At 39.9% G+C, this 18,732-nt stretch overlaps 1 long non-coding RNA gene across 1 annotated transcript; it reads left to right on the top strand.

Annotated features, from left to right (window-relative positions):
• Positions 1 to 4,710: 4,710 nt before the first annotated feature.
• LOC139753617 (uncharacterized) lies at positions 4,711 to 10,795 on the top strand. Its single transcript, XR_011713739.1, has 4 exons — positions 4,711 to 4,855; positions 5,048 to 5,388; positions 5,498 to 5,768; positions 5,947 to 10,795. It is a non-coding gene; the product is annotated as an uncharacterized lncRNA (long non-coding RNA).
• Positions 10,796 to 18,732: the final 7,937 nt, after the last annotated feature.

Below are 18,732 nucleotides of genomic sequence, written 5' to 3'. Positions count from 1 at the left end.
AATGAATGATTGACCCAGATTTGTATTTTTACAGTCAAACAAACACTTTATCATTCAGGTATGATATCTTGCAAGTTCCCTTATAAGTTCATTGTGCCATGTTGTTTAGAAAAAATATTCTGTTAGCAGTGTCTGCATCTTTGGATACTTAGTACTGCTGTATTTGATAAGGTAGAATCATTATGAAGTATCTTGAAATAATACATTGGGAAAGGGAGCACAGTAATTAATTGCCATTATAAGGATTGGGCCATCCTCAGCTACTTGCATTAGTGTCAATCAGCTCTGAATTCTTGCACTATGGCTGAGTTACTCACGCTTTGACTTGGGTTCAAAGATTTACATCATGACAACATGCACTGATTTCTTTCAGTAGCATATCCCCAACATTACAGGTACCTGAATCTTCAATTGTTGCTAGAAAGTCCAGTTAATTGAATAAAGCACTGGTTGATTGTAAGCAGTTTTCATGGGATTATTTCTTGAAAATTAATAATTAAAGAAGTAAATGATGAAATTTTGTAAGGTCATTTTAATTGGGATTTCTGTAATGCTTATGGGTGATATGAATTATGTTTTGAAGTAATAAATGTTAATTTTCTCTTGATGTTAGTGTTCTAATAGGGAAATAGCCACGTAGCTTTGTTTGGACTGAAATGTTGCACATCATTTGTTGCAAGTTTTTGGGTCTTAAAAAATTTTGAAGTTATTCCTTTAGCATCTTATAGCTAAGCAAGAACTTTGGCATTTGCTATATGTAGTAGCTTTTACTCTGGACATTTCTTGAGTAAGAAACTTTTGCGTGAAGTAATCATTGGAGATTTTGCACATTTGCAAAGGGGGTTGGGGAGGGGGAAATAATAGTTTTAAACTCTTTGAACAGAAAAGGTCAGCGTTATGCATCGGTTTTTGCTATGAGTATGTTCTTGAGACCACGCTCTGATCTGCAGTTGTGAGTGCTCCATGGAGTCCATTTAGGTTTGTAACTTTGTTGTAAGTTTTGTTTTTGTTAATGTAATGTAGTAAAATGAATAGTAATTCTTTATTCTGTTCGAATTTCTTGAAGGGCAAATGTTACTTTTCTTATTTAGGGATTGAAAGTGTGATTTACATTTCTTACTTAATGGTTGTGGTCAACACTGCATCGGGCCAATGCACACAACTGTACAATTCTTTCCTTTTATATTGAGTTAGTATGTTCCTGCTTGCATATATGCTCCTTAGCTTCAGTTATGGGTTGGTGGTATGTAACTAGACCCTGTATTTCAAATAAGCCTTGTTCATGCAATCGCCTAAAACAGCGTATCGCTAATTGACGCCATCACAAACATGTTTTTGTAGTGAAATACTCTGATTATGTTTGAAGTGCATGTTATTGTATCTAGTTTATTATTATTTCATATTTCATAATATTTATTTAATAAGTAGAGGTTGAGTTGTAACTGTATATGAGAGTTGGGGGGGGATTTGACTTATACCATTTAAAAACAGCTTTGCAGTCTCATTTGTGGACTACACTAATGGTTCTGGGTATTGGATGTTTTGTCCTCCATGGCAAGAAAGCATGATTGCTTTGTGTACAGGTTTACTGTAAGGTTGAATTTTACATGGTTGTACCAGCACCTTTGTAAAGTTACTCTCATGATAGTTTCCCCTTTGAGTTCAAAGTAAGTAGATGCCCATATCCTTTATTTTCTGGCTGTAATATCTTCTGTGAAATATAATGTATCTACTTGTCTAATTACAATGTTAAGTTAGATAGAATTAGGGAGAAATTCAGAATCCAGTTACAGGATTGGTGATAAGATTCCCTCTTAAGACTGGGAAACTGATAAATCATCATGATACATAGCTTCTCAGGAAGTGTCCTCAACAGAAGCTGACTTCACAGAGTGTAAGACTGGTATGTGGATGGTATTCTTGCTTTTATTTGTTTAAAAATCTTTTGTTTGAATTATAAGTATTTAATTGCTAATGTCACTTCATGTAATGGGACAAGGCATATAGAAGGCCAAAGGAAACTATTGTTTTAGATTAAAGAAAGGGTATCAGGTTCGAGTAGATATAACTGATGTACCTCAAAAAAAAAAAATAGATTGCACCATGAATTCTTAAAGCCTTCGATTCATTTTCGTTATTAAAAACTTATGACTCCCTTGAACAATGCAAGAAATTTTGTTAAGAAAAATAAGGCTTCTAGTAACTAACCCTGCTGTGAAAGTGGGAAAGAAAATGAAAGATGGTTGAACTTACTTCAGAACAATATAAGGGAGGGTGAAGTAAGCAAGTTCTGTATTTACAGATAGAAACTGTCCATGAGGCAGAAACAACAGCAGATCCTTGTTATAACTGTTGGAGGAGCTGTTACTCTTGATCGAGAAACAGTTGAACTTAGCATCAGTTTAGTTGTCAGAAAATTTACTGATTTTGAGTAATTCACTGATGTAGATTCAAAGTTACAAAAGTTGAAAATACTCGTATAAGAACAAATGTTGATTTTTTCTTTGAAAAGCTCTCCATGTATTAAATCATTAGTTTGTAAGATAGCTTGGCTGATAGTGCATAGGAAGGTAAATGCTTGTGTCCTTGGCATGCCTTCAACACTGGTTTTTTTGTTTTATGTTTTGTTTTTTATGTAACCTAGTTTTTACCTGTGTGTCATTTAATCTGAACACACTTCCTGCAGGGGCTGTTGAATATTTGTAATTTTGTACAAAATCTAATGATAAGAAGGTTTGAACTTTCCATGAAATGTGTTCACAGAATGACAATTGTGTTTACTCTGTGTTAAAGGAATGTTTTGTTGCTAGAGTTTTCCACATGAAGCATTGTGCTGGAGTTGGATATTTCTTAATACTGTTGTGTATGTGCTGCAGTGCTATAAACATCTTTGAATGACTCGTAATGGATTTTGGATGGTTTGTCTAGAGCAGTTTTCCTTGCAGTTCCTACTTTATGTAGTTTTTTGTAAATTGAGAGACAAGTTATTGCTTGACTGACAAACTTTTATTTCAAAGATTACTGCAAAAATATTTATCTACTTTAATCTCTGTTCTTGAATGTTAATACTGTTGGTTTAGTTAATTTGCAGCAAAACTAACCACATCAGTTGGGTTTGTCGGGAAAAGCTGTAGCAAAAGAGTTTGATTAGATAGGATAGAATGGGGAGGTTGGGACAAACTATAGCCCACCCCTTCTGAATTCCTTGAGTGGAGAATGTCGTCATTGCTTGGGAAACTGCTTAATGCTCTACATAAATGTATAAAAAATTTATTCAGTGGTTCAGCAGGAATAGTTTATAGTTTGATTATGCCAGTTGTCATTTTCTTATGAATTGCAGATTGCTTCTCAGAACTGAGTTTGTCTTGATAGCATAGCTACAGCACATCAAAGTTAATGCCTTTGAGGGTTGATGTGTCTCATGGATGTGCTTTGATTTAAGTTAGTACAATTAGATTGATTGTATAATCACAGCTCCTGGTGTAGAGGCCTGTGAATATTTACTTTTGTGCAAGGTCTCCCAGTGATTTGGATAAAGCTTGTAAGTTATGTCCATTCATGGAATTTATACTCTTATGGTAGTGCGGTTTGTTTGTTAAATAATTGCAACTTTGCTGGACATGCCACGCTTCTTGTGTTTGCCCCAGTGCTGAAAACGTTTCCGAGTGACATTTTCTGGGATCATATGCTGAATCATCCACAATATTGAAATATAATCCTTCCAGTAATAATCAGATATGCACATACATATATATTTAATGTTGACAAATTGCTTGACAAACTTAACAAAAAGTTTATGGATGTATTTAATTTGCTTTGAAGTATACTGTGTTAACACTGCCTTATGATTTGATTGTTAATATTTGGATGTTTTTATATTTTAGATTTTTGTTGTAGAGACTGTAGCATAAAGTTGCAGCAGGGCTTTTATAAAGAGGCGGTAAAAGCATTGTTGTTACTGACAAATTACTTTGCAACCAAGCGTCCTTTATTGGTATTGATGGGCCATGTCTGCATGTTCAGTACAAATCTTCCATTGTTTAATCGATTGCGGGATTGGAATTTCATAGGATAAGTTGCAATAAGGCCTGTAATGGGTAAAAGTATAAGGAGCTACTAACCCAAAATTCAAATGTTTTCAAGCTTTATTTCTTTCAAATTAGTTTTGTATGAATGCATTACGATGTGTTTAAATTTTGCTATAAATTTCAATTTCATTTAGTGGATTGGGATAGTACAAGCTGCAACAGGACTTGAAAGGGGTGAAACCTCTACGAGTGGCTGACCTGAAATAATTTTGCAAACAAGCTTACTTTGTTGGTAACGAGTTTCGTATAGATATGTTGAAACCTTTGCAGTGCCCTTTGCATATAAGATTTATGGAATAGTGGAATTACTTCCACTATTTCTAAGATCTCAAATCACATACCAGCAGTAGTACCATGTAAGTTTAACATTGTTGAAAATATTTGCTATATTTTATGTTGGAATATTGCTTTATACATGTGAAATGTATTCATTTTTAGATGTTTGGCATACTGTTATGATTAGTGTGAAATTAATGGGTGAAATTTATCATTTGGTCAGCTGTATAGTTTTATTAAAATGTAATGCATATATGTTGCTGTTGTATCATGTAAACTTGGAGGAACCGTTGGCTTGCATTAATTATCCTATGTTCATTTAGAACTAGGTTGGTTAATTCAAGTTTTGGTCACTCTGTTGTAAATCTTATAATAAGGCTTACAAGGAGAGTGGGAAAGAGGGTGGGACTTTTCCTCCAAGTAAAATTTACCAAGCCCAACAGTCTGGATACTGGAGATGAAGATAGAAGTATAGCAGATAGTAACTGAAGGTTAGTGCTTGAAACTTTATCCGGATATATGAACTGTCTAGTACCAAACATCTGATTAGGGTTTCCATAAAAGTAGTTCTTGTTGATAGTTAAAATATTTGACTTGTCAATAGTTAACTGCAATGCTTATTTAACGTAAGGGGATGTATTATGGTTTGTTTTTTCATTGATTTCGAATGTTCTTACCTAAAGGATATGTGGAGTTACACCGTCACCGATTATGGGATGGTACTGAGGACTTGAACTGCATCAGTGAAAGTCGACTAGGAGTCTTCACCACAAGAGAATTGTGAGAAATGACGAAATACCTGGTGTTTATTTCGTCTGTAAGGAGTCAGAGCGACATAGAAGTGCTTGAGACCGGGTTTATTTCTGGGTATTTCATCGTGTTAGACGTCGTCTAAGTTGTTGAGGCTGGCTGTCTTTCGGTCTTCTTTAAGGAGTCAGAGATACATCTAAGTGCTCGAGACCAGATATTCCTCCACCTCAGTCCAGAAGCATGAGCGCTATCAAGTGCGTTCTAGGAGAAAAAGGTATGATCGAAGATGAATTTCAAACAAGACTTTTATTGTATTTCGTATAAATGATTATTTGCCTTTATGTGGTGCTTAATTCTGTTATAGCATAGATTTTTTTTTACAGGGTGGTTGTCTTGCAGTCTAGTTGAAACAGGATATTTTTATGGTGGTTTTGGAAGCTTGCCTTTCTCTGAGGGTTGGAAGTGTTGGAAGCTTTTCCGGCTGTCATCCAAGTTTAAGTGAAGGTTGTAACTTGTGGTTACATACGGCACCGATCAAGACTTGTTTTCGCCGTAGAGGACCACAAGAGAGAGTTTGTAGTGGGAAGCCTTAGTTATCGACACAGCGTGTAGCATTTAACATGTTGAAGAGAAGCAGAATTGATAGCGTAAAAGGTGGGTTTGTTAAGTACACCTAGAACAGTGAAGTAGATTTACTGTGCTTGCCAGTTGTTTAAATATATGAAAGGTTTACTGAGAAAGTAAAGATACTCTTTAGGGCTTGGAAATTGCAATTTGAAGGACATCTGAAGTTCATTTTATACCCATATTCCCTCATGTGTCTCTCTTTCAGAAGTGTTTGGTTGCGTTAGATTCGCTCAAAGGGAGATACGGACACCATGAATGGATGTAATATGCTGCTGTGTGCACCTGACCGTGCTACTTGGGACAGCTTTTCTACATTTGATCGTCGTCGTCTTTATTATTTAAAGGATTTGTAGACTTGATTTCTTTGTTAATGGTTACGGATGGTGTTGGTTGACTGCGTTTAGGAACTGGAATCATTTGGGTGTATACAACACCGAGATGACTTAGAATGTATTTGGAAATTTCTTCTCATTGTTAGTTTTTTTTTTTTTTTTGTATTCGTGAATCTTGTAATGTAGATTTTGAAATTGAATAGCTTACGAAAAAAAAAGAAGGGCCAGTCTTAGGAACAATACTTGATAGTAGCATCACAAAACTTGTTCCTATCTCATGAAGGTCCGAGACCGTGTTTCTCATCGTTGCTACATGTCCTCCACTTCCTATATCCTTTAATATCCGTCATGCCATCAATTGAGAAGAAAGAAACGTTGATCAATGTTGCCTTCTCTTGGAAAATAAGTTGATTTTTTTATTTAGCTTCAGGCTTTAAAGTGAAGAAAATGAAAAGCAAATTTTACCTCGGGAAATTTTGAAGCCGGTCGTATTCTCCATACCTACAAATTTTGGTGAGTGTTTTACCAAAAATATGGGAAATATGAAACGATATAGTTATTTTGGTCAAGCAGGAAAAGAGAATGCATAATTTTAATGAACATGTAAACTGAAGAATGTAAGAAAATCTTGATCGTATTCTACTGACATCTATCAAATAGAAATGCTGTTAACAAAATGGAAATGAATATTCTCCCGTCAATATCTAAGAGCTATGTCTGAAACCAATACAAATAAGTTATTAAGTCCACCAATTGAGAAAGGTGAAACTTCGCCGAATGTAAAGTTAACATATGCCTAATTATGAAATTGATGCATGAATGAGAGTAAGAGTAGATAGATACCCACATGTGTAAAGGTACTAATAATGGGGTCTGATGAGAAAACCAATTTGGTACAGGTGAGATATGCTAAATTATTTAATTGCTGCATAAGGAAGATACTGATTACTTTGTCTCTACTGAGGGAAGCTATCAATATGCTATACATACTTTTGTATAGAATGAAATATAAAATCTAGATACTTTTTTGACAAATCAAAATAATCGTACCCATCAACTTGACCGAGTATGGTAACCAGGAACAGGTACACAAATTACTAATACTACCTATCGATAATAACACTATACTACGTATCTGACTAAGCATAGTAAGATAACACTATACTACGTATCTAATACTAAGCATAGTAAGTACTTCGACTTAAGATACCAAGCCTGATATAATCAAAAAAAAATATTAACCTTTTGTTATATATATGTCATTGCAACTTCAGAATGCGAGGGTGATGCTAGAGATTTGTAATTGGTCAGTGTGGAAAAGACTGCATTTATGTAAAAATCTCTGGTTGGAAATATTTTTCTTTATTTGCTATTTGTGCTTTAGGAATGTTATGTAAAGACTTCTCTTCAACCCTGGGAAAGGGTAATCAATTATAAGAGAATTCTTAGGACATTTCTTTTAAAAATGCTTATGGTCAATTAATGTTAATGGAATTAACCAATTAAGTTTGTGAAGCTAATGCTCGAGTCATGATTTACATATTGACGAGGCAATTGCTGACAACTGCCGGAAAAATGCTGACATGAAATTCTTGTTACTTGTAAGTCTAATATAACTTATGACTTTCAGCTTAAGGATGTGGTTAGTCAATAAAAAGGAAGTTGAGATGTTCAACCGATTGCAGAGGGTTACGGTTAGGTTATAACATCAAATAGAATAAACATAACTAAGGTCTTGGCCGCCGTCTATCCTGGTATGAAGAGGAAGGGCATGGTCGGTTGTCTTGCCAGGGATACTGGAGAATGTGTTTGTTGGCGTCGTCCCTGTGAACGTTTAAGAAGGTTATGGTAGGCGTCATCCTTGGAGGGCATGGTTGGCTCCGTTACGGGAATGGAGATTAAGGACGGCTTTGTTCCGGGAATTGCAGCGTCATCCCAGAATGCGAAGATGAACATGCAACTTAAGGAGCATCTTTTGGCTTGGTCGGTGTCATCCCGGAAGGAAAGGTGGCAAGGGCATGATCGTGTCATCTCGAAAGTGAAGGTGAGGAAGGGCATGGTCGTAGTCATCCCGGAAGGAAGGGTGGAGGGCGTGGTCGGAGCCATCCGCGGAAGGGCATGGTCTGTCATTTCAGAAGAGGCGAGGAAGGGCGTGGTCGATGTCATCCCGGAGAGTGGCGAGGAAGGGCGTGGTCGATGTCATCCCGGAAAGTGGCGAGGAAGGGCGTGGTCGATGTCATCCCGGAAAGTGGCGAGGAAGGGCGTGGTCGGTATCCTCCCAGAGGGGAGGCGAGGAAGGGCGTGGTCGTTGTCATCTCAGAGGAGGAGGCGATGCAGGGCGTGGTCGGTGTCCTCCCAGAGGGGAGGCGAGGAAGGGCGTGGTCGTTGTCATCTCAAAAGGGGAGGCGATGAAGGGCGTGGTCGTTTTCATCTTAGGGCGAGGAAGGGCGTGGTCGGTGTCATTCCAGACTGGAGGAGAGGAAGGGCGTGATCGGTGTCATCCCAGAGGGGAGGCGAGGGAGGGTGTGGTCGGTTTCATCCCAGGAGAGGTGTGAGGATGGGCGTGGTCGGTGTCATCCCAGAAGAGGCGAGGAAGGGCGTGGTCGGTGTCGTCCCAGTAAGAGTGCTGGGAAGGGCGTGGTCGGTGTCATCCTAGGAGAGAGGCGAGGAAGGCTGTTTTCGACGCGGTGTCATCCCGGAAAGCGTGGCGAGGACGGGCTTGGTTGGTGTCATCCCAGAAAGAGTGGCGAGGAAGGGCGTGGTCGGTGTCATCCCAGAAGAGGCGAGAAAGGGTTTGGTCGGTGTTATCCTTGAAGAGAGGCGAGGAAGGCCTTGGTTGACACGGTGTCATCCCGGAAAGTGTGGCGAAGGGCGTGTCGATGTCATCCAAGAAGAGAGGCGAGGAAGGACGTGATCGGTGTCATCTTGGAAAGGTTGACGAGGAAGGGTGTGGTCGGTGTCATCCCGGAAATGATGGCGAGGAAGGGCGTTCTCTGTCTTCCCGGAAAGCATGGCCAGGAAGAGCATGTTCGGTGTCATCCCGGAAATTTGGGAGAGGAGGGGCGTGGTCTTGGTCTGTCATCCTGGTAAGAGTGAAGAGTATTGAGGACGGGCGTGGTCGATGTCATCTTGGTAAAAGTGGTGAGGGCAGGCGTGTTCGGTGTCATCCTGGTAAAGAGTGGCAATGTCGGGCGTAGTCGGTGTCATCCCTGTAAGAGTGGTGAGGGCGGGCGTGATCGTTGTCATGGAATGGCCACGTTGATTAAAGGGTTGGAGACGCGATCTTGAACGATGGGCTTGGTCGTCGTCTTTGAGGGCTAGGCATAATCGTCGTGCCCAGATAAGGACGGGCATGGTGGTCGTCGTTGAACGTGTTTTTCAAATCGCCGTCTGTGGATGTTAGTGCACACAATGAGTTGGATGTGGCAGAAATTTTTGAGGTCTGGTTGCATATTATATGCAAACAAGTTTCTAGTATTCCACTAACGAGTAAAGAAGTTTCAGCGAGTTGAGGCTCTCCGCAAAGTTTGGTATTTTGTATCATTCCATTTTCGAAAGGTAAGTATGAATTTTAAGTAAATTCTTAGAAACGAAACTGCATCATTAAATAATACTTATTTCCTCTTCAGAAGGTCAAAGTACATTTATCATAAATAGTATTGTTGAACCATGTATATTTTGTTCTGTACATAATTCACTAAACTCTGATATTGTCAATGAAATTTGTTTCGTCGTGCATGAAACTCTAGTATTGACGCTAGCAGGAAAATATACTTTCATTTATGTTCGCCAATTTCAGGTTCTCCATTTTCGTTGTTGATACTAATTGGAAAGCGTGGAACACATGACTGTTTGGAGAAACAGGTTGGACAAACGACTTGGTCGATCAACAGGTTGTAGCGAGTCAGGGTTGTGACTGGCAAGACAGCTGCCGAAGAGTTCTTTGTAGACAATAATTTTGTTCTCCACGACCTACCTACATGAACAGAAGCAGTGATATATGTTTTCTGCCATGGATTCTGTGCAGAGAAACTAAACCAGCAATTCCAGAGCGTTATCTACAGAGACTCAGCTCGCATCACATGGCTCGAGATCATTGTTAACGGTGATTACAATTAGGCCCCGAAGCAACGCATTCCAGCTTCATGATTGGTTATTCCGATTCTTGGAGCTAGTGTGAAAACGTTAACAAAATCACCGTTGAGGAAAGACCCAGGTTTTATGAACAATTTTGAAATGCAGTTTCATCGTCGCTTGTCTCAATACTGTATTCACACCATCTCGAGGTTGAAAGAGGACACAGTGTCTGTCCAACCAGTTGAATAGTTGAACTTGATGGATAATCATTCTACGTGAAAGAACATTTCATTTTGCTCCAGTTTTGGAAAACGTCTAACCAGTTGAATAGTTGATGGATAATCATTCTACGTGAAGGAACATTTCATTTTGCTCCAGTTTTGGAAAACGTCTAACCAGATGAATAGTTGAACTTGATGGATGGTAATTCTACGTAAAGGAACATTTCATTTTGCTGGGGGAAAAAAATCTTTTTGAAATGTACTCAACTTTTGTTACAGGTATATTCGGCATTGAACTCTCCGCCTTACACGTCACAATTTCCTTACATCATAACTACTTTTATGCATATTCATGACTTTTTTTGCATGTTAATGGATGGAAGAAAAAAAAATATTCTGCAGAATAAAGAAATAGTTATGCAAAGAGTTTTTCTCTCCTAAAGGCCAATGAAATTTTTCTAAAATTCTCTACTTGAAGAAATGAATATTCGCAAAGTCAAAAATGAAACATATATAGGTATGGATTATGGAACAAGTTGAGAATACCCAACTTACAAAAGGCAAAATATTTGAGGTATACTCGAGTATTAAGCAGAGTTTATTAATTGCGTTACACCAACCTGAATTACAATGGTCTGTGGGAGTAGCAGGGTAACGTTACCACAGGAACAGGGCGTCCGTGATTTTAAATTTACTTTGTGCAACCATGATCATATTAGTGGTCACGTGTTAGAATTCAACGGTGACAAATGTAAACTAACAGACTCGCATATCTACAAGATACACATAAAGAATATAACAGCTGATGATAGAAAGACACCGACAAACTTTAGGTAACATTCTTACAACAAAGTAGGAGACAAATAAAATCACAGAACAAAGTAGGAGACAAATAAAATCACCACAGCATATTGTCATCGGTGACCTGTTCCCTAATCCTTTCACCTTGTTTCTTGATTCCATTCTCGGGCCCACCCAGTGGTGGCTGGTATATCATATTCTGGTTCTCTATATCTGTATTCAGTTCTGAAGATGTAATTATACATTATACGAAATCTCTGTCACTGTATTTTCCGTTTCCTTGTGTCTTACTTGCATCTTATGTACAACCACTACTTTTGTACTTTTTGCATATATATATATATATATATATATATATATATATATATATATATATATATATATATTATATTTATTTATTTTGCTTTATCGCTGTCTCCCGCGTTTGCGAGGTAGCGCAAGGAAACAGACGAAAGAAATGGCCCAACCCACCCCATGACACATGTATATACACACACAGACACATACATATATACCCATGCACACAATTCACACTGTCTGCCTTTATTCATTCCCATCGCCACACATGGAATACCATCCCCCTCCCCCCTCATGTGTGCGGGGTAGTGCTAGGAAAAGACAACAAAGGCCTCATTCGTTCACACTCAGTCTCTAGCTGTCATGCAATAATGCCCGAAACTACAGCTCCCTTTCCACATCCAGGCCCCACACAGCTTTCCATGGTTTACCCCAGACGCTTCACATGCCCTGATTCAATCCACTGACAGCACGTCAACCCCGGTATACCACATCGATCCAATTCACTCTATTCCTTGCCCGCCTTTCACCCTCTAGCATGTTCAGGCCCCGATCACTCAAAATCTTTTTTACTCCACCTTTCCACCTCCAATTTGGTCTGCCACTTCTCCTCGTTCCCTCCACCTCCGACATATATATCCTCTTGGTCAATCTTTCCTCACTCATTCTCTCCATGTGCCCAAACCATTTCAAAACACCCTCTTCTGCTCTCTCAACCACGCTCTTTTTATTTCCACACATCTCTCTCACCCTTACATTACTTACTCGATCAAACTACCTCACACCACACATTGTCCTCAAACATCTCATTTCCAGCACATCCACCCTCCTGCGCACAACTCTATCCATAGCCCACGCCTCGCAACCATACAACATTGTTGGAACCACTATTCCTTCAAACATACCCATTTTTGCTTTCCGAGATAATGTTCTCGACTTCCACACATGCTTCAAGGCTCCCAGGATTTTCGCCCCCTCCCCCACCCTATGATTCACTTCCGCTTCCATGGTTCCATCCGCTGCCAGATCCACTCCCAGATATCTAAAACACTTTACTTCCTCCAGTTTTTCTCCATTCAAACTTACCTCCCAATTGACTTGACCCTCAACCCTACTGTACCTAATAACCTTGCTCTTATTCACATTTACTCTTAACTTTCTTCTTTCACACACTTTACCAAACTCAGTCACCAGCTTCTGCAGTTTCTCACATGACTCAGCCACCAGCACTGTATCATCAGCGAACAACAACTGACTCACTTCCCAAGCTCTCTCATCCACAACAGACTTCATTCTTGCCCCTCTTTCCAAAACTCTTGCATTCACTTCCCTAACAACCCCATCCATAAACAAATTAAACAACCATGGAGACATCACACACTCCTGCCGCAAACCTACATTCACTGAGAACCAATCACTTTCCTCTCTTCCTACACGTACACATGCCTTACATCCTCGATAAAAACTTTTCACTGCTTCTAACAACTTGCCACCCACACGATATATTCTTAGTACCTTCCACAGAGCATCTCTATCAACTCTATCATATGCCTTCTCCAGATCCATAAATGCTACATACAAATCCATTTGCTTTTCTAAGTATTTCTCACATACATTCTTCAAAGCAAACACCTGATCCACACATCCTCTACCACTTCTGAATATATACATATATATATATATATATATATATATATATATATATATATATATATATATATATATATATATAATGTAATGTAAGGGTAAGAGAGATGTGTGGAAATAAAAAGAGCGTGGTTGAGAGAGCAGAAGAGGGTATTTTGAAATGGTTTGGGCACATGGAGAGAATGAGTAAGGAAAGATTGACCAAGAGGATATATGTGTCAGAGGTGGAGGGAACGAGGAGAAGTGGCATACCAAATTGGAGGTGGAAAGATGAAGTGAAAAAGATTTTGAGTGATCGGGGCCTGAACATGCAAGAGGGTGAGAGGCGGGCAAGGAATAGAGTGAATTGGATCGATGTGGTATACCGGGGTTGACGTGCTGTCAGTGGATTGAATCAGGGCATGTGAAGCGTCTGGGGTAAACCATGGAAAGCTGTGTGGGGCCTGGATGTGGAAGGGGAGCTGTGGTTTCGGGCATTATTGCAGGACAGCTGGAGACTGAGTATGAACGAATGAGGCCTTTGTTGTCTTTTCCTAGCGCTACCCCGCACACATGAGGGGGGAGGGGGATGGTATTCCATGTGTGGCGAGGTGGCGATGGGAATGAATAAAGGCAGACAGTGTGAATTGTGTGCATGGGTATATATGTATGTGTCTGTGTGTGTATATATATGTGTACATTGAGATGTATAGGTATGTAGATTTGCGTGTGTGGACGTGTGTGTATATAAATGTGTATGGGGGTGGGTTGGGCCATTTCTTTCGTGTTTCCTTGCGCTACCTCGCAAACGCGGGAGACAGCGACAAAGCAAAATGAATAAATAAATAAATATATATATTTATAATTTATGTATTTATATGCAAACGTTGTCTCGGAAAGCAAAAAATGGGTATGTTTGAAGGAATAGTGGCTCCAATAATGTTCCATGGTTGTAAATCATGTGCGATAGATAGGGTTCTGGGGAGGAGGGTGGATGTGTTAGAAATGATATGTTTGAGGACAATATATGGTGTGAGGTGGTTTGATCGAGCAAGTAATGAAAGGGTAAGAAAGATGTGTGGTAATAAAAAGTGTGGTTGAAAGAGCAGAAGAGGGTGTTTTGAAATGGTTTGGTCACATGGAGAGAATGAGTGAGGAAAGATTGACAGAGGTTATACGTGTCAGAGGTGGAGGGAACGAGAAGTGGGAGACCAAATTGGAGGTGGAGAGATGGAGTGAAAAAGATTTTGAGTGATCGGGACCTGAACATGCAGGAGGGTGAAAGGCGTGCAAGGAAGAGTGAATTGGAACGATGTGGTATACCGGGGTCGACGTGCTCTCAATGGATTGAACCAAGGCATGTAAAGCGTCTGGGGTAAACCATGGAAAGTTTTGTGGGGCCTGGATGTGGAAAGGGAGCTGTGTTTTCGGTGCATTATACATGACAGCTAGAGGCTGAGTGTGAACGAATGTGGCCTTTATTGTCTTTTCCTAGAGCTACCTCGTGCACATGCAGGGAGAGGGGGTTGTCATTTCATGTGTGGCGGGGTGGCGACAGTATGACAGTATGAATAATGTACATGTGTATATATGTATATGTTTGTGTGTGTGTGTGCATACATATATATATATATATATATATATATATATATATATATATATATATATATATATATATATATATATATATATACGTTGAGATGTATAGGTATGTATATGTGCGTGTTTGGACGTGTATGTATATAAATGTGTATTTGGGTGGGTTGGGCCATTCTTTCGTCTGTTTCCTTGCGCTACCTCGTTAACACGGGAGACAGCGACAAAGTATTATATATATATATATATATATATATATATATATATATATATATATATATATATATATCCCTGTGTGTGTGTGTGTGTGTGTACATGAGTGGATGGGCCATTCTTTGTTTTCCTGGTGATACCTCGGTAACGTGGGAAACAGCGATTATATATATATATATATATATATATATATATATATATATATATATATATATATATATATATATATATAAACAACCATGGAGACATCACACACCCCTGCCGCAAACCTACATTCACTGAGAACCAATCACTTTCCTCTCTTCCTACACGTACACATGCCTTACATCCTCGATAAAAACTTTTCACTGCTTCTAACAACTTGCCTCCCACACCATATATTCTTAATACCTTCCACAGAGCATCTCTATCAACTCTATCATATGCCTTCTCCAGATCCATAAATGCTACATACAAATCCATTTGCTTTTCTAAGTATTTCTCACATACATTCTTCAAAGCAAACACCTGATCCACACATCCTCTACCACTTCTGAAACCACACTGCTCTGTACATGCCTTCACCCTCTCAATCAATATCCTCCCATATAATTTACCAGGAATACTCAACAAACTTATACCTCTGTAATTTGAGCACTCACTCTTATCCCCTTTGCCTTTGTACAATGGCACTATGCACGCATTCCGCCAATCCTCAGTCACCTCACCATGAGTCATACATACATTAAATAACCTTACCAATCAGTCAACAATACAGTCACCCCCTTTTTTAATAAATTCCACTGCAATACCATCCAAACCTGCTGCCTTGCCGGCTTTCATCTTCCTCAAAGCTTTTACTACCTCTTCTCTGTTTACCAAATCATTTTCCCTAACCCTCTCACTTTGCACACCACCTCGACCAAAACACCCTATATCTGCCACTCTATCATCAAACACATTCAACAAACCTTCAAAATACTCACTCCATCTCCTTCTCACATCACCACTACTTGTTATCACCTCCCCATTTGCGCCCTTCACTGAAGTTCCCATTTGCTCCCTTGTCTTACGCACTTTATTTACCTCCTTCCAGAACATCTTTTTATTCTCCCTAAAATTTAATGATACTCTCTCACCCCAACTCTCATTTGCCCTTTTTTCACCTCTTGCACATTTCTCTTGACCTCCTGTCTCTTTCTTTTATACATCTCCCACTCAATTGCATTTTTTCCCTGCAAAAATCGTCCAAATGCCTCTCTCTTCTCTCACTAATACTCTTACTTCTTCATCCCACCACTCACTACCCTTTCTAATCAACCCATCTCCCACTCTTCTCATGCCACAAGCATCTTTTGCGCAATCCATCACTGATTCCCTAAATACATCCCATTCCTCCCCCACTCCCCTTACTTCCATTGTTCTCACCTTTTTCCATTCTGTACTCAGTCTCTCCTGGTACTTCCTCACACAAGTCTCCTTCCCAAGCTCACTTACTCTCACCACCCTCTTCACCCCAACATTCACTCTTCTGAAAACCCAAACAAATCTTCACCTTAGCCTCCACAAGATAATGATCAGACATCCCTCCAGTTGCTCCTCTCAGCACATTAACATCCAAAAGTCTCTCTTTCGCGCGCCTGTCAATTAACACGTAATCCCATAACGCTCTCTGGCCATCTCCCCTACTTACATAAGTATACTTATGTATATCTCGCTTTTTAAACCAGGTATTCCCAATCATCAGTCCTTTTTCAGCACATAAATCTACAAGCTCTTCACCATTTCCATTTACAACACTGAACACCCCATGTATACCAATTATTCCCTCAACTGCCACATTACTCACCTTTGCATTCAAATCACCCATCACTATAACCCGGTCTCGTGCATCAAAACCACTAACACACTCATTCAGCTGCTCCCAAAACACTTGCCTCTCATGATCTTTCTTCTCATGCCCAGATGCATATGCACCAATAATCACCCATCTCTCTCCATCAACTTTCAGTTTTACCCATATTAATCGAGAATTTACTTTCTTACATTCTATCACATACTCCCACAACTCCTGTTTCAGGAGTACTGCTACTCCTTCCCTTGCTCTTGTCCTCTCACTAACACCTGACTTTACTCCCAAGACATTCCCAAACCACTCTTCCCCTTTACCCTTGAGCTTCGTTTCACTCAGAGCCAAAACATCCAGGTTCCTTTCCTCAAACATACTACCTATCTCTCCTATTTTCACATCTTGGTTACATCCACACACATTTAGGCACCCCAATCTGAGCATTCGAGGAGGATGAGCACTCCCCATGGTTGTTTAATTTGTTTATGGATGGGGTTGTTAGGGAGGTGAATGCAAGAGTTTTGGAAAGAGGGGCAAGTATGAAGTCTGTTGGGGATGAGAGAGCTTGGGAAGTGAGTCAGTTGTTGTTCGCTGATGATACAGCGCTGGTGGCTGATTCATGTGAGAAACTGCAGAAGCTGGTGACTGAGTTTGGTAAAGTGTGTGAAAGAAGAAAGTTAAGAGTAAATAAAATATAAGAGCAAGGTTATTAGGTACAGTAGGGTTGAGGGTCAAGTCAATTGGGAGGTGAGTTTGAATAGAGAAAAACTGGAGGAAGTGAAGTGTTTTAGATATCTGGGAGTGGATCTGGCAGCGGATGGAACCATGGAAGCGAAAGTGGATCATAGGGTGGGGGAGGGGGCGAAAATTCTGGGAGCCTTGAAGAATGTGTGGAAGTCGAGAACATTATCTCGGAAAGCAAAAATGGGTATGTTTGAAGGAATAGTGGTTCCAACAATGTTGTATGGTTGCGAGGCGTGGGCTATGGATAGAGTTGTGCGCAGGAGGGTGGATGTGCTGGAAATGAGATGTTTGAGGACAATGTGTGGTGTGAGGTGGTTTGATCGAGTAAGTAACGTAAGGGTAAGAGAGATGTGTGGAAATAAAAAGAGCGTGGTTGAGAGAGCAGAAGAGGGTGTTTTGAAATGGTTTGGGCACATGGAGAGAATGAGTGAGGAAAGATTGACCAAGAGGATATATGTGTCGGAGGTGGAGGGAACGAGGAGAAGAGGGAGACCAAATTGGAGGTGGAAAGATGGAGTGAAAAAGATTTTGTGTGATCGGGGCCTGAACATGCAGGAGGGTGAAAGGAGGGCAAGGAATAGAGTGAATTGGAGCGATGTGGTATACCGGGGTTGACGTGCTGTCAGTGGATTGAATCAAGGCATGTGAAGCGTCTGGGGTAAACCATGGAAAGCTGTGTAGGCATGTATATTTGCGTGTGTGGACGTATGTATATACATGTGTATGGGGGTGGGTTGGGCCATTTCTTTCGTCTGTTTCCTTGCGCTACCTCGCAAACGCGGGAAACAGCGACAAAGCAAAAAAAAAAAAATATATATATATATATATATATATATATATATATATATATATATATATATATATATATATATATATTTACATAAGTATACGTATGTAAGTAGGAAAGATGGCCAGAGAGCGTTATTGGATTACATGTTAATTGACTGGCGCGCGAAAGAGAGGCTTTTGTATGTTAATGTGCTGAGAGGTGCAACTGGAGGGATGTCTGATCATTATCTTGTGGAGGCGAAGATTTGTATGGGTTTTAAGAAAAGAAGAGAGAATGTTGAGGTGAAGAGGGTGGTGAGAGTAAGTGAGCTTGCGAAGGAGACTTGTGTGAGGAAGTACCAGGAGAGACTTAGTGCAGAGTGGAGGAAGGTGGGGGCAAAGGAGGTAAGGGGGGTGGGGGACGAATGGGATGTATTTAGGGAAGCAGTGATGGCTTGCGCAAAAGATGCTTGTGGCATGAGAAGCGT

The sequence above is a fragment of the Panulirus ornatus genome, chromosome 2 (genome assembly GCF_036320965.1).
Source record: "Panulirus ornatus isolate Po-2019 chromosome 2, ASM3632096v1, whole genome shotgun sequence".
Classification (NCBI taxonomy): domain Eukaryota; kingdom Metazoa; phylum Arthropoda; class Malacostraca; order Decapoda; family Palinuridae; genus Panulirus; species Panulirus ornatus.
Note: the sequence above shows the minus strand (reverse complement) of the source record. Positions and strands in the feature narration are given on the sequence as shown.